The sequence below is a fragment of the Schistocerca piceifrons genome, chromosome 3, assembly GCF_021461385.2.
Source record: "Schistocerca piceifrons isolate TAMUIC-IGC-003096 chromosome 3, iqSchPice1.1, whole genome shotgun sequence".
NCBI lineage: Eukaryota > Metazoa > Arthropoda > Insecta > Orthoptera > Acrididae > Schistocerca > Schistocerca piceifrons.
Window position 1 is genome coordinate 521,999,464 of NC_060140.1, and position 7,271 is coordinate 522,006,734.

At 44.0% G+C, this 7,271-nt stretch overlaps 1 pseudogene; it reads right to left on the minus strand.

Annotated features, from left to right (window-relative positions):
• Positions 1-6,953: 6,953 nt before the first annotated feature.
• On the minus strand, positions 6,954-7,071 carry LOC124790573 (annotated as a pseudogene).
• Positions 7,072-7,271: the final 200 nt, after the last annotated feature.

Sequence of the window (7,271 nt, forward strand, 5' to 3'; positions counted from 1 at the left end):
AGTAACAGCGAATAGGATGTGACAGTTATGACTAATTGCATTTGCTGTTGTCTGGTGGGGTTGCACAGCACGCAGTTATGCAGTATGTAAGGAAGCCAGTTTGCACACCACCCTGCTGTTAGGACTGTGTGGTGTGATGTATTTTACAGAAATTTTAGAATGCTGTGACGTCTTAGATGTCGAAAATAATTAATTTACGACTCAGTTGCGTTTTCTAACCTTGCAGCAATATATTGGTAGCAGTAAGAAGTTGTGGTTCACAGATCGAACTTAGAGCTCATTTTACAATGCAGCCATCTGCTGGTGGCAGTAAGCACTGATTTGCAACTCTGCTGCCACAAGAGAGTGACAGAAGCAAGCGGGATGTGAAACAGAACTTATTTTTATTTCATGTTTCGGGGTTTCTGTAATAGTATTTCAGGTGAAACTCATTTTCGACAAATATGAATTCCTACTTCGTAATTTATATTTTACAAGCAAATGTTGGATTTTAATTATTTATAGAGAAGTGTGCTATCTATTCTCTCCAATATTCCATGGGAAATGATATAGAACTTCAAATGAGATTCACCGTTGTGACATCGCTGTACATCCTCCACTGAACAGGTAACCCACTCCCTATGGCCTGAGGCAGAGGTACTGTTGGCCACGATCCATCAACAGTGACCACGTCATCCAATCCCATACGAATTTCTCACCGACATAGACCCTAAATTTTCAACTAATATTATTGCCACTGACGTTAACATCAATAGCCAGTCCCACGCTGAACTCCAGCTGTGGCATCGGTTTACTAACTTCCTCCATGGGGAGACAGTTCCTCTCCCACTACATACCCATCCTGAAAGTAGTTTCATTCCTGATGCTATCTTCAGCTCTCCTAACCTCCTTGGGTGCATTATCACAGCAGTCCTCGACTCCATTAGAAGTGACCATCTCCATGGACTACGCACCATCCCATACACCACACACCCCGCCCGTGCACCCACTTCTCCTGCCTCTCCCAAACACATCCAGGACTGCTCCCACACCAACTGGGATGTCTACGAGGAATTCATTGCTATCCAACTCGGAAGCCATCCAGTATCCTTCCAACACCCCAGTGACATCCACCATGCTGCCACCTTCCTACAACAGGCCTTGTCAAACGTCATAACTCGCCACATTTCAACGAACGCCATCTATCCACAGCATCACACACTCCCTCCACGTTCTCCATGAATCCTGTCACCTGTACTGATCTTTTTTGCAGACCTGTGAACGAGACCCACACATATACCACCGACAACTACAACGACACATAAAAAATGAACCTCACCGCCACACTGCCATAAACTCTTTACGATACTGACAGGTATTTAACGTCTTACTGGCAAAAACGCTGCTCCCTCCTATCTCCTCCTGTACGATAATCTCCCCGACAACCTAAGCAAAGCCAACCACTTTTCGTCTTATCGCTGACACGTTCACAATCCCACACGACTCCTACTTCCCGACGGTCCAGGTGCATACTAATACCTCCCTCCCACCTCTCGCTCCTAGCTTCTAGTACCTCAACAACATCCACAGTCACAACTCAGTACTCCAGTAACGATACAAGACACTCAATAAATACTCCATAACAAACGCAACACTGTTCCCAGTCACAACTGCATAAACTAGACACACCTGAAAGAGTGCCTCTTTTCCTGCCCAGTAATCCTAACCACCCTTTATAATATAATCCTTCACACGGGTTTCTATCCATGGAAAATCTCTCGAATTCTCAAACCTAACAGACCTGCCACTGACGCCTCCTCCTAGCGTCCCGTCAGCCTCATCTCTGTGTTTAGCATGGTTTTTGAGTCCATCCTATCCCAATGTATCCATAAATCCCGAGAACAACTCCTACCAATTCCTGTACATCAATACGGATTCCGTCTCAGTTTCTCCTACGATGATCAATTCCTGTATCTTAATCTCTTATCCCACAAAATTAACAAACGCAAATCCGTCATTTTTGACTCCCTTGATCTCGACAAAGCATATGAGCATGTATGGCATTCCAGCTTCCTCTTTAACCTCCCGAACTATGCGCTTCCCATATATTATGTCTACCTTATCACATCCTTTCTCTCTAAGCGCCCATGTTACGTCACCGTCTACATCTACCTAAATACTCCGCAAGCCACCGCACAGTGCGTAGCGGAGGTTACCCTGTACCATCACTTGCCATTTCCTTTCGTGTTCCACTCGGAAATAGGGCGAGGGAAATATGACTATTTATATGCCTCTGTACGAGCCTCAAGTTATTGTACCTTATCATCATGGTTCTTATGCGCAATGTGTTGGCGGTAGTAGAACCGTTCGGCAGTCAGCTTCAAATACTAGTTCTCTAATTTCCTTAACAGCGTTTCTCGAAAAGAAAGTCGTCTTCCCTCCAGGGATTCCCATTTGAGCTCCAGAAGCATCTCCGTAACGCTTACGTGTTGTTCGAACCTACCGGTAACAAATCTAGCAACCCGCATCTAAACTGCTTCGATATCTTCCTTCAATCTGAACTGGTGTGGATCCCAAACACTCGAGCAGTACAGAATAGGTCGCACTAGCGTTTAGCGTTTTGTATGCGGTCTTCTTTACAGGTGAACCACTCTTTCCTAAAATTCTCCAAATGAACCGACCATTTGCCTTCCCTACCACAGTGCTCACATGCTGTTTCCACCTCATACTGCTTTGCAGCGTTACACCCAGATATTTAAGCGACTTGACTGGGTCAAGGACACTAGTAATAATGTACCCGAGAATTAGAGGTTCGATATTTCTACTCATCCGCATTAACTTACATTTTTCCCCATTTAGGGATAGCTGCCATTCATCACATCAACTGTAAATTTTGTCTAAGACATCTTGTAACTTCCTACAGTCACTCAACTTCGACACCTTACCGTGCATCATGGCATCATCAGCAAACAACCGCAGATTGCTGCCCACCCTGTCCACCAAGTTATTTATGTATACAGGGAGCAGCACCGGTCCTGTAACACTTCCCTGGGGCACTGCTGAAGATATCCTTATCTCTGATGAACACTCTTCGTCGAGGATTACACACCGGATCCTATTATTTTAGAAGTCTTCGAGCCACTCACATATCTGTGAACTTATTCCATTCGCTCGTACCTTCGTTAACAACCTGCAAAGGGGCACCGTGTCAAATGCTTTCCGGAAATCTAGAAATATGGAATCTGCCTGTTGTCCTCCATCCGTAGTTTTCAATATATCATGTGAGAAAAGGGCAAGCTGAGTTTCGCACGGTCAATAGACATAAGCATCTCAATCTCAAGAAAGTTTATTGTATTCGAACTGAGAATATGTTCACGGATTCTGTAGTAAACAGAAGTGAGAGATATTGGTCTGTAATTTTGCGGGTCCCTCCTTCTATCCTTCTTATATATCAGTGTGCTTTTTTCCAGTCGCTTAGGACTTCGTGCTGGTCGAGAAACTCACAATAAATGCAAGCTAGGTGAGGGGCCGATGCCGTAGAGTACTCTTTGTAAAATTGAACTGGGATTCCACCCGGACCTGGTGATTTATTTGCTTCCAAATTTTTCAGTTATTTCTCTACCCCAAGTATGCGTATTACTATGTCGTGCATACTGGAGTCTGTCCGATGGTGAAATGGCGGTATGTTTGTACGATTCTCCGGTGTGAACGATTTATTGAATGTGAAATTTAATAATTCGACTTTCGTTTTGCTGTCTTCAACTGTCACAGCAGACTGGGCAACAAGGGACTAAATGGAAGCCTTAGACACGCTTGGTGATTTTACATACGACCAGAATTTTCTCCGGTTCTCTGCCAGATCTACTGCTAAGGTGTGACGGTGATAGTTGTTGTATGCTTCGTGCATAGATATTTTCACAAACGCACTAATCTCAGCTAATCTTCGCTTGTTGCCATTTGTGCGTTCCCTTTTGAATCGAGAGTGCAACAGCCTCTGCTTTCTTAGCATCCGCCGAATATCGTTATTAAATCATGGTAGGTCTTTTTCTTCCTTTATCCACTTACTAGGCATGTAACTCTCCAGACCACAATTTACAATCTGCTTAAACTTTGCGCATAATTCCTCTACATCCGTCTGACTGGAACTAAGTGATGTCAATCACTGTCTAAGTTAGATGTTTATAACAATCTCCTAGTCTTCTTGATTGATTTATTAACTTTCGTAATCAGTTTGCTATAAAGACATTATGATCGCTAATCCCCCTTTCTGTAATGACATTGTCGATAAGGTCTGGCTTGATTGTAGCTACAAAATCTAAGATATCTCCCATTGCTTGTGGGCTACCAGATAGCTGCTCAAGACAATTTTCAGAAAACAAGTTCAAAAGTATTTCGCATGATTGTCTGTCTGTACTCTGTGCAATGATTCCATAGACATCGCAGTCTATAATCGGCGGCTAAAGTCGCCTCCAATTAGTATTGCATGACGTGGGTAGTTACGCAGTATTGACCGTAGTCTTTCTTTGAACAACTCTAGAAGTGTCACAGAAGAATCGGGTGACGGTAAAAACATCCAACTACTAACTTGGTTCCACCTACACATGATATACTCAACCAGATGACTTCATTGTCACACCCGTCTTCGACCTCAATAGAGACAATAGTTTTGTCAACTGCAATGAACATTCCCCCTCCTCTGTTCCCGATGTAAGTTCGACAACTCGCTAAATTTCTCAGAGCTGGCTTCAGCCAGCTCCCGCTCCCAAGATAATTTGAGTGCGAGAACTTTCTTGGACAGCAGTAAATCCGGGAACTTATTACGAATACTTCGACATTTTATTGATAAAATTGTGACAGTCGAAGTGTCTTTATTCTGAACGCCGTTTGACTTCCCTTGCTGCACATAGATTGGCGAGCGTTCATCGGAGTACCTCAAACTACTGCTTAGCCTAAAAATCCCACATGTGCGCTCCACAAGTACTCTGCTACCCGAGTAGCTGCTTCCTTTGTGTGGTACACCCGTGACCTACCGAAGGGAGACCTGCAGACACCACACGATAACGCAGGTCTAGGAATCTGCAGCCAAGACCGTCACAGGGTCGACGAAGCCTTTGGTTGAGACGTTACATTCGGCTCCAAACCAAAGCACTCCGATCACCTCTGAGAACGATGCTGCAACTTGCGAGCTCTGCTTACAGCGCGCACTCGAGGCCAGCAGTCGTCAAAACCTCCGCCAGCAATCTGTACGAACTGAGGATAGCCTCAGAACCCGTGCAACAGGCGTCGTTGGTGATGATGTGAGCCACAACATGCAGACGACTGCATCCTGCACACTAGCAACACCGACTCCTGTATCTTCCTCCCCAGTGCAGGGGCGCCCTAGGGTGCGGTAATGCCAAAGTCCTCTCCCTCTGTGTATTTCCCCCGGTACGCCGATGACTGCATTCCTCGCCATCCTCCCTACCCTCCAGAAATCCCAATGATCCCTTTAGCTCCATCTCAATCAGTTCACTTCCTTTTAAAAGCTGTGCTCCTCAGATCAACCCTACCACTAATGACTGTGATGCTGTATGCTCCATATCCAAAATCATCATCTCCGATGCCACGCCCAACAAATTGTAATTGCTCAGTGTTGGTAATAAGTTGCAATTCGACTACAGTATTTTTTAGCAGAGCATCCCATGACAAGCTAGGCAAACTAACGTAATGGGCAGGACCCAGTTCACATGTGTTAAGTCAAGGACCACGAAAGTTTTCGAATACACCACCAAGGAGTACCACATCAACTTTCAGGTGTGTAACAGAATGATCTGCAAGTGTTATACACTTAAGTACGTTACATACAATGCAGTCTCTCTGATATTTGGCTTCTGTACTAATTTCACCTGCTAGTAAGCTATTAAACTTTTCGATTGAGCGTAGGCAAGGTTCCTGTAAAGTCGATTCGTTGCTCACATACCCATATGGAAAAACGCACCTTATGTAACTAGGTTAAACTCTCGATCATCAGGACGATTATGTCCTCACTGTGTTCGGTTAATCGGATTTCAGGTAAGATGCGCACTTTTTGAGGGATAGCGAACAGACAAGTTGGAAATTTATATTATAGTATCGCTCTCGGTGTCATACTTCAATACTTCTCGTAAAATATTTATATTCTTCATTGTTTGATGGTAGAATAGAAATGTGGCCTAGATATAATTTAATTTCTTCATCTCCAGCTGACCTCTTTTGTTCGGAAATGTTCGTGATTAAAAAATGCACTTCATAATTGCTAAGACTGTGGAACACGACAAGCCCCATATAGTGGGGCTTGTAGCATGTGCTGCGCCTCGGTATGCACTGGTGAAATGATAGTGATCTCTGCGTTTTACCTCACCTTCCTCAAAATGCTGATTTTTACGTAAAATAAAAAATAATCCGCCTTCAATCGCAAATGGTGATTTTTATTCCAATGCACGATCCATTGCGAGCTCTGGGGAGTCATCCTCAAATGCCTTATCATACTTCGTAGTTAGGGTACTACTGATCTTGTTAAGGATACATAGGTTTACTGCAAAGTGACGTATTGTGACTACAATTTTTGCAAAACTAGGACAATACCGAAAAATTACGCACTATTTCCAGTAATGGTTACATGGTTTTTAAGCACAGTATGAGTAGACATATTTATCTACATATAACACTTTTCATCCTACAGCATATTTGTAAACACGTTTCAAAAAAGCGGATAATATCTAAATGTAATTTTCTACTGACAGTGTCAAATATAGAACTCCGTCTTCAGGCCACAAGCGGTCCATCGGGACCATCCGATCGCCGTCTCATCCTCGGCTGAGGATGCGGATAGGAGGGGCGTGTGGTCAGCACACCGCTCTCCTGGTCTTTATGACGGTTTTATGTGACCGTAGCCGCTACTATTCGGTCGAGTAGCTACTCAATTGGCAGCACGAGGCTGAGTGCACCCCGAAAAATGGCAACAGCGCATGGCGGCCCAGATGGTCACCCATCCAAGTGCCGGCCACGCCCGACAACGCTTAACTTCGGTGATCTGACGGGAACCGGGGTATCCATTGCGGCAAGGCCGTTGCCCAGTGTCGAATATGACCTCTCAATTATTTCTCGTTGTTCTAGCAAATCTTGATTTCTACCATTATTTTCTGTATGGAGTATACAGTTTGGCATTTTTGGTGTACAGAAGTGCTATTTCTAAGATTTCACAATGACGTTACAATATTGTTTATATGTAGATGTCGTTTGTAAAACAATTATTTGTGTAGATAGCAGATGGG